The 20,569-nt window shown below is 49.2% G+C and overlaps 6 non-coding genes across 6 annotated transcripts; all 6 read right to left on the bottom strand.

Annotated features, from left to right (window-relative positions):
• Positions 1 to 1,947: 1,947 nt before the first annotated feature.
• On the bottom strand, positions 1,948 to 2,067 carry trnal-caa (transfer RNA leucine (anticodon CAA)). Its single transcript has 2 exons — positions 2,030 to 2,067; positions 1,948 to 1,982 (listed from the first exon to the last, which is right to left on the bottom strand). It is a non-coding gene; the product is annotated as a tRNA-Leu (tRNA).
• A 5,636-nt stretch (positions 2,068 to 7,703) lies between these two features.
• On the bottom strand, positions 7,704 to 7,823 carry trnal-caa (transfer RNA leucine (anticodon CAA)). Its single transcript has 2 exons — positions 7,786 to 7,823; positions 7,704 to 7,749 (listed from the first exon to the last, which is right to left on the bottom strand). It is a non-coding gene; the product is annotated as a tRNA-Leu (tRNA).
• A 3,718-nt stretch (positions 7,824 to 11,541) lies between these two features.
• Positions 11,542 to 11,661, bottom strand: trnal-caa (transfer RNA leucine (anticodon CAA)). The gene is made up of 2 exons: positions 11,624 to 11,661; positions 11,542 to 11,587 (listed from the first exon to the last, which is right to left on the bottom strand). It is a non-coding gene; the product is annotated as a tRNA-Leu (tRNA).
• A 1,777-nt stretch (positions 11,662 to 13,438) lies between these two features.
• On the bottom strand, positions 13,439 to 13,558 carry trnal-caa (transfer RNA leucine (anticodon CAA)). The gene is made up of 2 exons: positions 13,521 to 13,558; positions 13,439 to 13,484 (listed from the first exon to the last, which is right to left on the bottom strand). It is a non-coding gene; the product is annotated as a tRNA-Leu (tRNA).
• A 1,813-nt stretch (positions 13,559 to 15,371) lies between these two features.
• trnal-caa (transfer RNA leucine (anticodon CAA)) lies at positions 15,372 to 15,491 on the bottom strand. The gene is made up of 2 exons: positions 15,454 to 15,491; positions 15,372 to 15,417 (listed from the first exon to the last, which is right to left on the bottom strand). It is a non-coding gene; the product is annotated as a tRNA-Leu (tRNA).
• Positions 15,492 to 17,268: 1,777 nt separating this feature from the next.
• trnal-caa (transfer RNA leucine (anticodon CAA)) lies at positions 17,269 to 17,388 on the bottom strand. The gene is made up of 2 exons: positions 17,351 to 17,388; positions 17,269 to 17,314 (listed from the first exon to the last, which is right to left on the bottom strand). It is a non-coding gene; the product is annotated as a tRNA-Leu (tRNA).
• Positions 17,389 to 20,569: the final 3,181 nt, after the last annotated feature.

Here is a 20,569-nt window from a genome sequence, read left to right as displayed (position 1 = left end):
CACACACATTCTTTCACTCTCTCACACACAAACACACATGCACACTCTCTCTTACACACACACACGCACACTCTGTCTCTCTCACACACATACACACTCTGTCTCTCTCAAACACACCTACAAATTCTCCCTCTCTGTTTCTCACACACACACATGCCCACACACTCATATACACACTCACGCCCTCTCTCTCTCAAACACACATATACACATACATACTCTCTCACACACACTCTCACTCACACACACACAGGCAGACACAAACACACACTCTCAGACACATACTCACACACATTCTCTCACTCTCACACGCACAAACACACACACGTACACACTGCCTCTCTTGCGCTCACACACACACATGCACTCTCTCTCACACACACACACGCTAACATACACACTCTCTCTCCTTCACACAAACACACACTCTCTCTCTCACACACACGCCCACAGGCACACACAATCTCACACACACACACACACACACACCTCTCTCTCTCACACACACACACAAACACACACACACTCACAGGCACACACACAATCTTAATCTCTCACACACACACTATCTCACACACACACTCTTTCTCACACACACCAACAAATTCTTCCTCTCTCTCTCTCAGACACACGCAAACACACTCTTGCAGACATACACATACAAATTCTCTCTCTCTCACACGCACCCACTCTCACTCACACACACACATACACGCACATACACACACACATTCTCTCTCTCTCGCACACACATTCTCTCTCTCTCAAACACACTCTCTCTCACACACACACATTCTTTCACTCTCTCACACACAAAGACACATGCACACTCTCTCTTACACACACACACGCACACTCTGTCTCTCTCACACACATACACACTCTGTCTCTCTCAAACACACCTACAAATTCTCCCTCTCTGTTTCTCACACACACACATGCCCACACACTCATATACACACTCACACCCTCTCTCTCTCAAACACACATATACACATACATACTCTCTCTCACACACACACAGGCAGACACAAACACACACTCTCAGACACATACTCACACACATTCTCTCACTCTCACACACACAAACACACACACGTACACGCTGCCTCTCTTGCGCTCACACACACACATGCACTCTCTCTCACACACACACACGCTAACATACACACTCTCTCTCCTTCACACAAACACACACTCTCTCTCTCACACACACGCCCACAGGCACACACAATCTCACACACACACACACCTCTCTCTCTCACACACACACACAAACACACACACACTCACAGGCACACACACAATCTTTATCTCTCACACACACACACACACACACAATCTCTCTCTCTCACACACACACACAAACACAATCAGGTCAGGAGCTGAGTGACCCTGGGGGAAGCCAAACTGGGTGTCACTGAGCAGGTGCTGCTTGATAGCACTGTTGGTGAGCCCTTCCATCACTTTACCGAGGATTGGGAACAGATGGATGGGAGAGGAATTGGCTGAGTTGGATTTGTCCTGCTTTTTATGTACAGGACATACCTGGATAATTTCCCACATGGCCAGGTCGATCCCAGTGTTGTCACTGTCCTGGTAGAACTTGGCTGGAGGAAGGGCATGTTGTGGAGCAGCAGCCTTCAGGAGCAGTGCCAGAGCACAGAGCCTTTGCAGTGTCCAGTGTCTCTTGATCTGACACGGAGTGAATGGAATTGTTGGAAGAATGGTGTCTGTGATGGTGGGGAGCACAGGGGGAGACTGAGTAAGATCATCCGGTGGGCACTTGCGGCTGAAGATTGTTGTAAAAGCCTCAGCCTTATCTTTGATAGTGACAGGTTGGACTCTTCCATCTTTGTGAAGGGGGAGCGACTCCTCTCCAAGAAGCTGTGAAATGTGGGGGCAGTGTGTGGGTGTGGGAAGGTTTGTTTGGGGAAAAGGGAAGAATGTCAGGAGTGGGATTTGAACCCACGCCCCAAGAAAGGGACCAGAATTCACAAGCCCAGATGCAGAGCAAGGACGAACACTCATTGAGTCTGGCGCCTTAGACCACTCGGCCATCCTGACAAGCCGCTGCAGATGCCTTTCCAGGTGTCTTTCTCACTCTGTACAATTAGTCACCTTGCTCTTGTGCAGACACAAAATGCAATTCCGCATTTCTGCAGCTCCCTTGCATTCACACTCAGCAACAATCCCTCATACACAGTCTCACTCTCGCACACACACACTCTCTCTCACATGCACACGCACACACACTCTCTATCTGTCTCTCACACACACACTCTCTCTCTCACATGCACGCACAAACACACTCTCTCCCTCTCATACACACAAATTCTCCCTTTCTCTGTCTCTCTCACACACACACTCTCACTCACACACACACACTTCTCCCTCTTACGCACACACAGACACACGCACTCTCTCACACACACACTATCTCACACACACACTCTTTCTCACACACACCAACAGATTCTTCCTCTCTCTCTCTCAGACACACGCAAACACACTCTTGCAGACATACACATACAAATTCTCTCTCTCTCACACGCACCCACTCTCACTCACACACACACATACACGCACATACACACACACATTCTCTCTCTCTCGCACACACATTCTCTCTCTCTCAAACACACTCTCTCTCACACACACACATTCTTTCACTCTCTCACACACAAACACACATGCACACTCTCTCTTACACACACACACGCACACTCTGTCTCTCTCACACACATACACACTCTGTCTCTCTCAAACACACCTACAAATTCTCCCTCTCTGTTTCTCACACACACACATGCCCACACACTCATATACACACTCACACCCTCTCTCTCTCAAACACACATATACACATACATACTCTCTCTCACACACACTCTCACTCACACACACACAGGCAGACACAAACACACACTCTCAGACACATACTCACACACATTCTCTCACTCTCACACACACAAACACACACACGTACACGCTGCCTCTCTTGCGCTCACACACACACATGCACTCTCTCTCACACACACACACGCTAACATACACACTCTCTCTCCTTCACACAAACACACACTCTCTCTCTCACACACACGCCCACAGGCACACACAATCTCACACACACACACACACACACACACACACACCTCTCTCTCTCACACACACACACAAACACACACACACTCACAGGCACACACACAATCTTAATCTCTCACACACACACACACACACACAATCTCTCTCTCTCACACACACACACAAACACAATCAGGTCAGGAGCTGAGTGACCCTGGGGGAAGCCAAACTGGGTGTCACTGAGCAGGTGCTGCTTGATAGCACTGTTGGTGAGCCCTTCCATCACTTTACCGAGGATTGGGAACAGATGGATGGGAGAGGAATTGGCTGAGTTGGATTTGTCCTGCTTTTTATGTCCAGGACATACCTGGATAATTTCCCACATGGCCAGGTCGATCCCAGTGTTGTCACTGTCCTGGTAGAACTTGGCTGGAGGAAGGGCATGTTGTGGAGCAGCAGCCTTCAGGAGCAGTGCCAGAGCACAGAGCCTTTGCAGTGTCCAGTGTCTCTTGATCTGACACGGAGTGAATGGAATTGTTGGAAGAATGGTGTCTGTGATGGTGGGGAGCACAGGGGGAGACTGAGTAAGATCATCCGGTGGGCACTTGCGGCTGAAGATTGTTGTAAAAGCCTCAGCCTTATCTTTGATAGTGACAGGTTGGACTCTTCCATCTTTGTGAAGGGGGAGCGACTCCGCTCCAAGAAGCTGTGAAATGTGGGGGCAGTGGGTGGGTGTGGGAAGGTTTGTTTGGGGAAAAGGGAAGAATGTCAGGAGTGGGATTTGAACCCACGCCCCTAGAAAGGGACCAGAATTCACAAGCCCAGATACAGAGCAAGGACTAACACTCCTTGAGTCTGGCGCCTTAGACCTGCTGCAGATGCTGCAGAGAGTCTGCTGCAGATGCCTTTCCAGATGTCTTTCTCACTCTGTACAATTAGTCACCTTGCTCTTGTGCAGACACAAAATGCAATTCCGCATTTCTGCAGCTCCCTTGCATTCACACTCAGCAACAATCCCTCATACACAGTCTCACTCTCGCACACACACACTCTCTCTCACATGCACACGCACACACACTCTCTATCTGTCTCTCACACACACACTCTCTCTCTCACATGCACGCACAAACACACTCTCTCCCTCTCATACACACAAATTCTCCCTTTCTCTGTCTCTCTCACACACACACTCTCACTCACACACACACACTTCTCCCTCTTACACACACACAGACACACGCACTCTCTCACACACACACTATCTCACACACACACTCTTTCTCACACACACCAACAAATTCTTCCTCTCTCTCTCTCAGACACACGCAAACACACTCTTGCAGACATACACATACAAATTCTCTCTCTCTCACACGCACCCACTCTCACTCACACACACACATACACGCACATACACACACACATTCTCTCTCTCTCGCACACACATTCTCTCTCTCTCAAACACACTCTCTCTCACACACACACATTCTTTCACTCTCTCACACACAAAGACACATGCACACTCTCTCTTACACACACACACGCACACTCTGTCTCTCTCACACACATACACACTCTGTCTCTCTCAAACACACCTACAAATTCTCCCTCTCTGTTTCTCACACACACACATGCCCACACACTCATATACACACTCACACCCTCTCTCTCTCAAACACACATATACACATACATACTCTCACTCACACACACACAGACAGACACAAACACACACTCTCAGACACATACTCACACACATTCTCTCACTCTCACACACACAAACACACACACGTACACGCTGCCTCTCTTGCGCTCACACACACACATGCACTCTCTCTCACACACACACACGCTAACATACACACTCTCTCTCCTTCACACAAACACACACTCTCTCTCTCACACACACGCCCACAGGTACACACAATCTCACACACACACACCTCTCTCTCTCACACACACACACTCTCTCTCACACGCACACAAACAAATGCTAACACACACACGCTCTCTCCTTCACACACACACACAAACACACACACACTCACAGGCACACACACAATCTTTATCTCTCACACACACACACACACACAATCTCTCTCTCTCACACACACACACAAACACAATCAGGTCAGGAGCTGAGTGACCCTGGGGGAAGCCAAACTGGGTGTCACTGAGCAGGTGCTGCTTGATAGCACTGTTGGTGAGCCCTTCCATCACTTTACCGAGGATTGGGAACAGATGGATGGGAGAGGAATTGGCTGAGTTGGATTTGTCCTGCTTTTTATGTCCAGGACATACCTGGATAATTTCCCACATGGCCAGGTCGATCCCAGTGTTGTCACTGTCCTGGTAGAACTTGGCTGGAGGAAGGGCATGTTGTGGAGCAGCAGCCTTCAGGAGCAGTGCCAGAGCACAGAGCCTTTGCAGTGTCCAGTGTCTCTTGATCTGACACGGAGTGAATGGAATTGTTGGAAGAATGGTGTCTGTGATGGTGGGGAGCACAGGGGGAGACTGAGTAAGATCATCCGGTGGGCACTTGCGGCTGAAGATTGTTGTAAAAGCCTCAGCCTTATCTTTGATAGTGACAGGTTGGACTCTTCCATCTTTGTGAAGGGGGAGCGACTCCTCTCCAAGAAGCTGTGAAATGTGGGGGCAGTGTGTGGGTGTGGGAAGGTTTGTTTGGGGAAAAGGGAAGAACGTCGGGAGTGGGATTTGAACCCACGCCCCTAGAAAGGGACCAGAATTCACAAGCCCAGACGCAGAGCGAGGACTAACACTCCTTGAGTCTGGCGCCTTAGACCACACGGCCATCCTGTCAAGCTGCTGCAGATGCCTTTCCAGATGTCTTTCTCACTCTGTACAATTAGTCACCCTGCTCTTGTGCAGACACAAAATGCAATTCCGCATTTCTGCAGCTCCCTTGCATTCACACTCAGCAACAATCCCTCATACACAGTCTCACTCTCGCACACACACACTCTCTCTCACATGCACACGCACACACACTCTCTATCTGTCTCTCACACACACACTCTCTCTCTCACATGCACGCACAAACACACTCTCTCCCTCTCATACACACAAATTCTCCCTTTCTCTGTCTCTCTCACACACACACTCTCACTCACACACACACACTTCTCCCTCTTACACACACACAGACACACGCACTCTCTCACACACACACACTCTTTCTCACACACACCAACAAATTCTTCCTCTCTCTCTCTCAGACACACGCAAACACACTCTTGCAGACATACACATACAAATTCTCTCTCTCTCACACGCACCCACTCTCACTCACACACACACATACATGCACATACACACACACATTCTCTCTCTCTCGCACACACATTCTCTCTCTCTCAAACACACTCTCTCTCACACACACACATTCTTTCACTCTCTCACACACAAAGACACATGCACACTCTCTCTTACACACACACACGCACACTCTGTCTCTCTCACACACATACACACTCTGTCTCTCTCAAACACACCTACAAATTCTCCCTCTCTGTTTCTCACACACACACATGCCCACACACTCATATACACACTCACACCCTCTCTCTCTCAAACACACATATACACATACATACTCTCTCTCACACACACACAGACAGACACAAACACACACTCTCAGACACATACTCACACACATTCTCTCACTCTCACACACACAAACACACACACGTACACGCTGCCTCTCTTGCGCTCACACACACACATGCACTCTCTCTCACACACACACACGCTAACATACACACTCTCTCTCCTTCACACAAACACACACTCTCTCTCTCACACACACGCCCACAGGCACACACAATCTCACACACACACACCTCTCTCTCTCACACACACACACACTCTCTCTCACACGCACACAAACACATGCTAACACACACACGCTCTCTCCTTCACACACACACACAAACACACACACACTCACAGGCACACACACAATCTTTATCTCTCACACACACACACACACACAATCTCTCTCTCTCACACACACACACAAACACAATCAGGTCAGGAGCTGAGTGACCCTGGGGGAAGCCAAACTGGGTGTCACTGAGCAGGTGCTGCTTGATAGCACTGTTGGTGAGCCCTTCCATCACTTTACCGAGGATTGGGAACAGATGGATGGGAGAGGAATTGGCTGAGTTGGATTTGTCCTGCTTTTTATGTCCAGGACATACCTGGATAATTTCCCACATGGCCAGGTCGATCCCAGTGTTGTCACTGTCCTGGTAGAACTTGGCTGGAGGAAGGGCATGTTGTGGAGCAGCAGCCTTCAGGAGCAGTGCCAGAGCACAGAGCCTTTGCAGTGTCCAGTGTCTCTTGATCTGACACGGAGTGAATGGAATTGTTGGAAGAATGGTGTCTGTGATGGTGGGGAGCACAGGGGGAGACTGAGTAAGATCATCCGGTGGGCACTTGCGGCTGAAGATTGTTGTAAAAGCCTCAGCCTTATCTTTGAAAGTGACAGGTTGGACTCTTCCATCTTTGTGAAGGGGGAGCGACTCCTCTCCAAGAAGCTGTGAAATGTGGGGGCAGTGTGTGGGTGTGGGAAGGTTTGTTTGGGGAAAAGGGAAGAATGTCAGGAGTGGGATTTGAACCCACGCCCCTAGAAAGGGACCAGAATTCACAAGCCCAGACGCAGAGCAAGGACTAACACTCCTTGAGTCTGGCGCCTTAGACCACGCAGCCATCCTGACAAGCTGCTGCAGATGCCTTTCCAGATGTCTTTCTCACTCTGTACAATTAGTCACCTTGCTCTTGTGCAGACACAAAATGCAATTCCGCATTTCTGCAGCTCCCTTGCATTCACACTCAGCAACAATCCCTCATACACAGTCTCACTCTCGCACACACACACTCTCTCTCACATGCACACGCACACACACTCTCTATCTGTCTCTCACACACACACTCTCTCTCTCACATGCACGCACAAACACACTCTCTCCCTCTCATACACACAAATTCTCCCTTTCTCTGTCTCTCTCACACACACACTCTCACTCACACACACACACTTCTCCCTCTTACACACACACAGACACACGCACTCTCTCACACACACACACTCTTTCTCACACACACCAACAAATTCTTCCTCTCTCTCTCTCAGACACACGCAAACACACTCTTGCAGACATACACATACAAATTCTCTCTCTCTCACACGCACCCACTCTCACTCACACACACACATACACGCACATACACACACACATTCTCTCTCTCTCGCACACACATTCTCTCTCTCTCAAACACACTCTCTCTCACACACACACATTCTTTCACTCTCTCACACACAAAGACACATGCACACTCTCTCTTACACACACACACGCACACTCTGTCTCTCTCACACACATACACACTCTGTCTCTCTCAAACACACCTACAAATTCTCCCTCTCTGTTTCTCACACACACACATGCCCACACACTCATATACACACTCACACCCTCTCTCTCTCAAACACACATATACACATACATACTCTCACTCACACACACACAGACAGACACAAACACACACTCTCAGACACATACTCACACACATTCTCTCACTCTCACACACACAAACACACACACGTACACGCTGCCTCTCTTGCGCTCACACACACACATGCACTCTCTCTCACACACACACACGCTAACATACACACTCTCTCTCCTTCACACAAACACACACTCTCTCTCTCACACACACGCCCACAGGTACACACAATCTCACACACACACACCTCTCTCTCTCACACACACACACACTCTCTCTCACACGCACACAAACAAATGCTAACACACACACGCTCTCTCCTTCACACACACACACAAACACACACACACTCACAGGCACACACACAATCTTTATCTCTCACACACACACACACACACAATCTCTCTCTCTCACACACACACACAAACACAATCAGGTCAGGAGCTGAGTGACCCTGGGGGAAGCCAAACTGGGTGTCACTGAGCAGGTGCTGCTTGATAGCACTGTTGGTGAGCCCTTCCATCACTTTACCGAGGATTGGGAACAGATGGATGGGAGAGGAATTGGCTGAGTTGGATTTGTCCTGCTTTTTATGTCCAGGACATACCTGGATAATTTCCCACATGGCCAGGTCGATCCCAGTGTTGTCACTGTCCTTGTAGAACTTGGCTGGAGGAAGGGCATGTTGTGGAGCAGCAGCCTTCAGGAGCAGTGCCAGAGCACAGAGCCTTTGCAGTGTCCAGTGTCTCTTGATCTGACACGGAGTGAATGGAATTGTTGGAAGAATGGTGTCTGTGATGGTGGGGAGCACAGGGGGAGACTGAGTAAGATCATCCGGTGGGCACTTGCGGCTGAAGATTGTTGTAAAAGCCTCAGCCTTATCTTTGATAGTGACAGGTTGGACTCTTCCATCTTTGTGAAGGGGGAGCGACTCCTCTCCAAGAAGCTGTGAAATGTGGGGGCAGTGTGTGGGTGTGGGAAGGTTTGTTTGGGGAAAAGGGAAGAACGTCGGGAGTGGGATTTGAACCCACGCCCCTAGAAAGGGACCAGAATTCACAAGCCCAGACGCAGAGCGAGGACTAACACTCCTTGAGTCTGGCGCCTTAGACCACACGGCCATCCTGTCAAGCTGCTGCAGATGCCTTTCCAGATGTCTTTCTCACTCTGTACAATTAGTCACCTTGCTCTTGTGCAGACACAAAATGCAATTCCGCATTTCTGCAGCTCCCTTGCATTCACACTCAGCAACAATCCCTCATACACAGTCTCACTCTCGCACACACACACTCTCTCTCACATGCACACGCACACACACTCTCTATCTGTCTCTCACACACACACTCTCTCTCTCACATGCACGCACAAACACACTCTCTCCCTCTCATACACACAAATTCTCCCTTTCTCTGTCTCTCTCACACACACACTCTCACTCACACACACACACTTCTCCCTCTTACACACACACAGACACACGCACTCTCTCACACACACACACTCTTTCTCACACACACCAACAAATTCTTCCTCTCTCTCTCTCAGACACACGCAAACACACTCTTGCAGACATACACATACAAATTCTCTCTCTCTCACACGCACCCACTCTCACTCACACACACACATACACGCACATACACACACACATTCTCTCTCTCTCGCACACACATTCTCTCTCTCTCAAACACACTCTCTCTCACACACACACATTCTTTCACTCTCTCACACACAAAGACACATGCACACTCTCTCTTACACACACACACGCACACTCTGTCTCTCTCACACACATACACACTCTGTCTCTCTCAAACACACCTACAAATTCTCCCTCTCTGTTTCTCACACACACACATGCCCACACACTCATATACACACTCACACCCTCTCTCTCTCAAACACACATATACACATACATACTCTCTCTCACACACACACAGACAGACACAAACACACACTCTCAGACACATACTCACACACATTCTCTCACTCTCACACACACAAACACACACACGTACACGCTGCCTCTCTTGCGCTCACACACACACATGCACTCTCTCTCACACACACACACGCTAACATACACACTCTCTCTCCTTCACACAAACACACACTCTCTCTCTCACACACACGCCCACAGGCACACACAATCTCACACACACACACCTCTCTCTCTCACACACACACACACTCTCTCTCACACGCACACAAACACATGCTAACACACACACGCTCTCTCCTTCACACACACACACAAACACACACACACTCACAGGCACACACACAATCTTTATCTCTCACACACACACACACACACAATCTCTCTCTCTCACACACACACACAAACACAATCAGGTCAGGAGCTGAGTGACCCTGGGGGAAGCCAAACTGGGTGTCACTGAGCAGGTGCTGCTTGATAGCACTGTTGGTGAGCCCTTCCATCACTTTACCGAGGATTGGGAACAGATGGATGGGAGAGGAATTGGCTGAGTTGGATTTGTCCTGCTTTTTATGTCCAGGACATACCTGGATAATTTCCCACATGGCCAGGTCGATCCCAGTGTTGTCACTGTCCTGGTAGAACTTGGCTGGAGGAAGGGCATGTTGTGGAGCAGCAGCCTTCAGGAGCAGTGCCAGAGCACAGAGCCTTTGCAGTGTCCAGTGTCTCTTGATCTGACACGGAGTGAATGGAATTGTTGGAAGAATGGTGTCTGTGATGGTGGGGAGCACAGGGGGAGACTGAGTAAGATCATCCGGTGGGCACTTGCAGCTGAAGATTGTTGTAAAAGCCTCAGCCTTATCTTTGATAGTGACAGGTTGGACTCTTCCATCTTTGTGAAGGGGGAGCGACTCCGCTCCAAGAAGCTGTGAAATGTGGGGGCAGTGGGTGGGTGTGGGAAGGTTTGTTTGGGGAAAAGGGAAGAATGTCAGGAGTGGGATTTGAACCCACGCCCCTAGAAAGGGACCAGAATTCACAAGCCCAGACGCAGAGCAAGGACTAACACTCCTTGAGTCTGGCGCCTTAGACCACGCGGCCATCCTGACAAGCTGCTGCAGATGCCTTTCCAGATGTCTTTCTCACTCTGTACAATTAGTCACCTTGCTCTTGTGCAGACACAAAATGCAATTCCGCATTTCTGCAGCTCCCTTGCATTCACACTCAGCAACAATCCCTCATACACAGTCTCACTCTCGCACACACACACTCTCTCTCACATGCACACGCACACACACTCTCTATCTGTCTCTCACACACACACTCTCTCTCTCACATGCACGCACAAACACACTCTCTCCCTCTCATACACACAAATTCTCCCTTTCTCTGTCTCTCTCACACACACACTCTCACTCACACACACACACTTCTCCCTCTTACACACACACAGACACACGCACTCTCTCACACACACACACTCTTTCTCACACACACCAACAAATTCTTCCTCTCTCTCTCTCAGACACACGCAAACACACTCTTGCAGACATACACATACAAATTCTCTCTCTCTCACACGCACCCACTCTCACTCACACACACACATACACGCACATACACACACACATTCTCTCTCTCTCGCACACACATTCTCTCTCTCTCAAACACACTCTCTCTCACACACACACATTCTTTCACTCTCTCACACACAAAGACACATGCACACTCTCTCTTACACACACACACGCACACTCTGTCTCTCTCACACACATACACACTCTGTCTCTCTCAAACACACCTACAAATTCTCCCTCTCTGTTTCTCACACACACACATGCCCACACACTCATATACACACTCACACCCTCTCTCTCTCAAACACACATATACACATACATACTCTCACTCACACACACACAGACAGACACAAACACACACTCTCAGACACATACTCACACACATTCTCTCACTCTCACACACACAAACACACACACGTACACGCTGCCTCTCTTGCGCTCACACACACACACGCTAACATACACACTCTCTCTCCTTCACACAAACACACACTCTCTCGCTCACACACACGCCCACAGGCACACACAATCTCACACACACACACCTCTCTCTTTCACACACACACACACTCTCTCTCACACGCACACAAACACATGCTAACACACACACGCTCTCTCCTTCACACACACACACAAACACACACACACTCACAGGCACACACACAATCTTTATCTCTCACACACACACACACACACACAATCTCTCTCTCTCACACACACACACAAACACAATCAGGTCAGGAGCTGAGTGACCCTGGGGGAAGCCAAACTGGGTGTCACTGAGCAGGTGCTGCTTGATAGCACTGTTGGTGAGCCCTTCCATCACTTTACCGAGGATTGGGAACAGATGGATGGGAGAGGAATTGGCTGAGTTGGATTTGTCCTGCTTTTTATGTCCAGGACATACCTGGATAATTTCCCACATGGCCAGGTCGATCCCAGTGTTGTCACTGTCCTGGTAGAACTTGGCTGGAGGAAGGGCATGTTGTGGAGCAGCAGCCTTCAGGAGCAGTGCCAGAGCACAGAGCCTTTGCAGTGTCCAGTGTCTCTTGATCTGACACGGAGTGAATGGAATTGTTGGAAGAATGGTGTCTGTGATGGTGGGGAGCACAGGGGGAGACTGAGTAAGATCATCCGGTGGGCACTTGCAGCTGGAGATTGTTGTAAAAGCCTCAGCCTTATCTTTGATAGTGACAGGTTGGACTCTTCCATCTTTGTGAAGGGGGAGCGACTCCTCTCCAAGAAGCTGTGAAATGTGGGGGCAGTGTGTGGGTGTGGGAAGGTTTGTTTGGGGAAAAGGGAAGAATGTCAGGAGTGGGATTTGAACCCACGCCCCTAGAAAGGGACCAGAATTCACAAGCCCAGATGCAGAGCAAGGACTAACACTCCTTGAGTCTGGCGCCTTAGACCACTCGGCCATCCTGACAAGCTGCTGCAGATGCCTTTCCAGATGTCTTTCTCACTCTGTACAATTAGTCACCTTGCTCTTGTGCAGACACAAAATGCAATTCCGCATTTCTGCAGCTCCCTTGCATTCACACTCAGCAACAATCCCTCATACACAGTCTCACTCTCGCACACACACACTCTCTCTCACATGCACACGCACACACACTCTCTATCTGTCTCTCACACACACACTCTCTCTCTCACATGCACGCACAAACACACTCTCTCCCTCTCATACACACAAATTCTCCCTTTCTCTGTCTCTCTCACACACACACTCTCACTCACACACACACACTTCTCCCTCTTACACACACACAGACACACGCACTCTCTCACACACACACTATCTCACACACACACTCTTTCTCACACACACCAACAAATTCTTCCTCTCTCTCTCTCAGACACACGCAAACACACTCTTGCAGACATACACATACAAATTCTCTCTCTCTCACACGCACCCACTCTCACTCACACACACACATACACGCACATACACACACACATTCTCACTCTCTCGCACACACATTCTCTCTCTCTCAAACACACTCTCTCTCACACACACACATTCTTTCACTCTCTCACACACAAACACACATGCACACTCTCTCTTACACACACACACGCACACTCTGTCTCTCTCACACACATACACACTCTGTCTCTCTCAAACACACCTACAAATTCTCCCTCTCTGTTTCTCACACACACACATGCCCACACACTCATATACACACTCACACCCTCTCTCTCTCAAACACACATATACACATACATACTCTCACTCACACACACACAGACAGACACAAACACACACTCTCAGACACATACTCACACACATTCTCTCACTCTCACACACACAAACACACACACGTACACGCTGCCTCTCTTGCGCTCACACACACACATGCACTCTCTCTCACACACACACACGCTAACATACACACTCTCTCTCCTTCACACAAACACACACTCTCTCTCTCACACACACGCCCACAGGTACACACAATCTCACACACACACACCTCTCTCTCTCACACACACACACACTCTCTCTCACACGCACACAAACAAATGCTAACACACACACGCTCTCTCCTTCACACACACACACAAACACACACACACTCACAGGCACACACACAATCTTTATCTCTCACACACACACACACACACAATCTCTCTCTCTCACACACACACACAAACACAATCAGGTCAGGAGCTGAGTGACCCTGGGGGAAGCCAAACTGGGTGTCACTGAGCAGGTGCTGCTTGATAGCACTGTTGGTGAGCCCTTCCATCACTTTACCGAGGATTGGGAACAGATGGATGGGAGAGGAATTGGCTGAGTTGGATTTGTCCTGCTTTTTATGTCCAGGACATACCTGGATAATTTCCCACATGGCCAGGTCGATCCCAGTGTTGTCACTGTCCTGGTAGAACTTGGCTGGAGGAAGGGCATGTTGTGGAGCAGCAGCCTTCAGGAGCAGTGCCAGAGCACAGAGCCTTTGCAGTGTCCAGTGTCTCTTGATCTGACACGGAGTGAATGGAATTGTTGGAAGAATGGTGTCTGTGATGGTGGGGAGCACAGGGGGAGACTGAGTAAGATCATCCGGTGGGCACTTGCGGCTGAAGATTGTTGTAAAAGCCTCAGCCTTATCTTTGATAGTGACAGGTTGGACTCTTCCATCTTTGTGAAGGGGGAGCGACTCCGCTCCAAGAAGCTGTGAAATGTGGGGGCAGTGGGTGGGTGTGGGAAGGTTTGTTTGGGGAAAAGGGAAGAATGTCAGGAGTGGGATTTGAACCCACGCCCCTAGAAAGGGACCAGAATTCACAAGCCCAGACGCAGAGCAAGGACTAACACTCCTTGAGTCTGGCGCCTTAGACCACGCAGCCATCCTGACAAGCTGCTGCAGATGCCTTTCCAGATGTCTTTCTCACTCTGTACAATTAGTCACCTTGCTCTTGTGCAGACACAAAATGCAATTCCGCATTTCTGCAGCTCCCTTGCATTCACACTCAGCAACAATCCCTCATACACAGTCTCACTCTCGCACACACACACTCTCTCTCACATGCACACGCACACACACTCTCTATCTGTCTCTCACACACACACTCTCTCTCTCACATGCACGCACAAACACACTCTCTCCCTCTCATACACACAAATTCTCCCTTTCTCTGTCTCTCTCACACACACACTCTCACTCACACACACACACTTCTCCCTCTTACACACACACAGACACACGCACTCTCTCACACACACACACTCTTTCTCACACACACCAACAAATTCTTCCTCTCTCTCTCTCAGACACACGCAAACACACTCTTGCAGACATACACATACAAATTCTCTCTCTCTCACACGCACCCACTCTCACTCACACACACACATACACGCACATACACACACACATTCTCTCTCTCTCGCACACACATTCTCTCTCTCTCAAACACACTCTCTCTCACACACACACATTCTTTCACTCTCTCACACACAAACACACATGCACACTCTCTCTTACACACACACACGCACACTCTGTCTCTCTCACACACATACACACTCTGTCTCTCTCAAACACACCTACAAATTCTCCCTCTCTGTTTCTCACACACACACATGCCCACACACTCATATACACACTCACACCCTCTCTCTCTCAAACACACATATACACATACATACTCTCACTCACACACACACAGACAGACACAAACACACACTCTCAGACACATACTCACACACATTCTCTCACTCTCACACACACAAACACACACACGTACACGCTGCCTCTCTTGCGCTCACACACACACACGCTAACATACACACTCTCTCTCCTTCACACAAACACACACTCTCTCGCTCACACACACGCCCACAGGCACACACAATCTCACACACACACACCTCTCTCTTTCACACACACACACACTCTCTCTCACACGCACACAAACACATGCTAACACACACACGCTCTCTCCTTCACACACACACACAAACACACACACACTCACAGGCACACACACAATCTTTATCTCTCACACACACACACACACACACAATCTCTCTCTCTCACACACACACACAAACACAATCAGGTCAGGAGCTGAGTGACCCTGGGGGAAGCCAAACTGGGTGTCACTGAGCAGGTGCTGCTTGATAGCACTGTTGGTGAGCCCTTCCATCACTTTACCGAGGATTGGGAACAGATGGATGGGAGAGGAATTGGCTGAGTTGGATTTGTCCTGCTTTTTATGTCCAGGACATACCTGGATAATTTCCCACATGGCCAGGTCGATCCCAGTGTTGTCACTGTCCTGGTAGAACTTGGCTGGAGGAAGGGCATGTTGTGGAGCAGCAGCCTTCAGGAGCAGTGCCAGAGCACAGAGCCTTTGCAGTGTCCAGTGTCTCTTGATCTGACACGGAGTGAATGGAATTGTTGGAAGAATGGTGTCTGTGATGGTGGGGAGCACAGGGGGAGACTGAGTAAGATCATCCGGTGGGCACTTGCAGCTGAAGATTGTTGTAAAAGCCTCAGCCTTATCTTTGATAGTGACAGGTTGGACTCTTCCATCTTTGTGAAGGGGGAGCGACTCCTCTCCAAGAAGCTGTGAAATGTGGGGGCAGTGTGTGGGTGTGGGAAGGTTTGTTTGGGGAAAAGGGAAGAATGTCAGGAGTGGGATTTGAACCCACGCCCCTAGAAAGGGACCAGAATTCACAAGCCCAGATGCAGAGCAAGGACTAACACTCCTTGAGTCTGGCGCCTTAGACCACTCGGCCATCCTGACAAGCTGCTGCAGATGCCTTTCCAGATGTCTTTCTCACTCTGTACAATTAGTCACCTTGCTCTTGTGCAGACACAAAATGCAATTCCGCATTTCTGCAGCTCCCTTGCATTCACACTCAGCAACAATCCCTCATACACAGTCTCACTCTCGCACACACACACTCTCTCTCACATGCACACGCACACACACTCTCTATCTGTCTCTCACACACACACTCTCTCTCTCACATGCACGCACAAACACACTCTCTCCCTCTCATACACACAAATTCTCCCTTTCTCTGTCTCTCTCACACACACACTCTCACTCACACACACACACTTCTCCCTCTTACACACACACAGACACACGCACTCTCTCACACACACACTATCTCACACACACACTCTTTCTCACACACACCAACAAATTCTTCCTCTCTCTCTCTCAGACACACGCAAACACACTCTTGCAGACATACACATACAAATTCTCTCTCTCTCACACGCACCCACTCTCACTCACACACACACATACACGCACATACACACACACATTCTCTCTCTCTCGCACACACATTCTCTCTCTCTCAAACACACTCTCTCTCACACACACACATTCTTTCACTCTCTCACACACAAACACACATGCACACTCTCTCTTACACACACACACGCACACTCTGTCTCTCTCACACACATACACACTCTGTCTCTCTCAAACACACCTACAAATTCTCCCTCTCTGTTTCTCACACACACACATGCCCACACACTCATATACACACTCACACCCTCTCTCTCTCAAACACACATATACACATACATACTCTCACTCACACACACACAGACAGACACAAACACACACTCTCAGACACATACTCACACACATTCTCTCACTCTCACACACACAAACACACACACGTACACGCTGCCTCTCTTGCGCTCACACACACACATGCACTCTCTCTCACACACACACACGCTAACATACACACTCTCTCTCCTTCACACAAACACACACTCTCTCTCTCACACACACGCCCACAGGTACACACAATCTCACACACACACACCTCTCTCTCTCACACACACACACACTCTCTCTCACACGCACACAAACAAATGCTAACACACACACGCTCTCTCCTTCACACACACACACAAACACACACACACTCACAGGCACACACACAATCTTTATCTCTCACACACACACACACACACAATCTCTCTCTCTCACACACACACACAAACACAATCAGGTCAGGAGCTGAGTGACCCTGGGGGAAGCCAAACTGGGTGTCACTGAGCAGGTGCTGCTTGATAGCACTGTTGGTGAGCCCTTCCATCACTTTACCGAGGATTGGGAACAGATGGATGGGAGAGGAATTGGCTGAGTTGGATTTGTCCTGCTTTTTATGTCCAGGACATACCTGGATAATTTCCCACATGGCCAGGTCGATCCCAGTGTTGTCACTGTCCTGGTAGAACTTGGCTGGAGGAAGGGCATGTTGTGGAGCAGCAACCTTCAGGAGCAGTGCCAGAGCACAGAGCCTTTGCAGTGTCCAGTGTCTCTTGATCTGACACGGAGTGAATGGAATTGTTGGAAGAATGGTGTCTGTGATGGTGGGGAGCACAGGGGGAGACTGAGTAAGATCATCCGGTGGGCACTTGCGGCTGAAGATTGTTGTAAAAGCCTCAGCCTTATCTTTGATAGTGACAGGTTGGACTCTTCCATCTTTGTGAAGGGGGAGCGACTCCTCTCCAAGAAGCTGTGAAATGTGGGGGCAGTGTGTGGGTGTGGGAAGGTTTGTTTGGGGAAAAGGGAAGAACGTCGGGAGTGGGATTTGAACCCACGCCCCTAGAAAGGGACCAGAATTCACAAGCCCAGACGCAGAGCGAGGACTAACACTCCTTGAGTCTGGCGCCTTAGACCACACGGCCATCCTGTCAAGCTGCTGCAGATGCCTTTCCAGATGTCTTTCTCACTCTGTACAATTAGTCACCTTGCTCTTGTGCAGACACAAAATGCAATTCCGCATTTCTGCAGCTCCCTTGCATTCACACTCAGCAACAATCCCTCATACACAGTCTCACTCTCGCACACACACACTCTCTCTCACATGCACACGCACACACACTCTCTATCTGTCTCTCACACACACACTCTCTCTCTCACATGCACGCACAAACACACTCTCTCCCTCTCATACACACAAATTCTCCCTTTCTCTGTCTCTCTCACACACACACTCTCACTCACACACACACACTTCTCCCTCTTACACACACACAGACACACGCACTCTCTCACACACACACACTCTTTCTCACACACACCAACAAATTCTTCCTCTCTCTCTCTCAGACACACGCAAACACACTCTTGCAGACATACACATACAAATTCTCTCTCTCTCACACGCACCCACTCTCACTCACACACACACATACATGCACATACACACACACATTCTCTCTCTCTCGCACACACATTCTCTCTCTCTCAAACACACTCTCTCTCACACACACACATTCTTTCACTCTCTCACACACAAAGACACATGCACACTCTCTCTTACACACACACACGCACACTCTGTCTCTCTCACACACATACACACTCTGTCTCTCTCAAACACACCTACAAATTCTCCCTCTCTGTTTCTCACACACACACATGCCCACACACTCATATACACACTCACACCCTCTCTCTCTCAAACACACATATACACATACATACTCTCTCTCACACACACACAGACAGACACAAACACACACTCTCAGACACATACTCACACACATTCTCTCACTCTCACACACACAAACACACACACGTACACGCTGCCTCTCTTGCGCTCACACACACACATGCACTCTCTCTCACACACACACACGCTAACATACACACTCTCTCTCCTTCACACAAACACACACTCTCTCTCTCACACACACGCCCACAGGCACACACAATCTCACACACACACACCTCTCTCTCTCACACACACACACACTCTCTCTCACACGCACACAAACACATGCTAACACACACACGCTCTCTCCTTCACACACACACACAAACACACACACACTCACAGGCACACACACAATCTTTATCTCTCACACACACACACACACACAATCTCTCTCTCTCACACACACACACAAACACAATCAGGTCAGGAGCTGAGTGACCC

Source organism: Chiloscyllium punctatum, chromosome 17 (assembly GCF_047496795.1).
Source record: "Chiloscyllium punctatum isolate Juve2018m chromosome 17, sChiPun1.3, whole genome shotgun sequence".
In the NCBI taxonomy this organism is placed as follows: Eukaryota; Metazoa; Chordata; class Chondrichthyes; order Orectolobiformes; family Hemiscylliidae; genus Chiloscyllium; species Chiloscyllium punctatum.
Note: the sequence above shows the minus strand (reverse complement) of the source record. Positions and strands in the feature narration are given on the sequence as shown.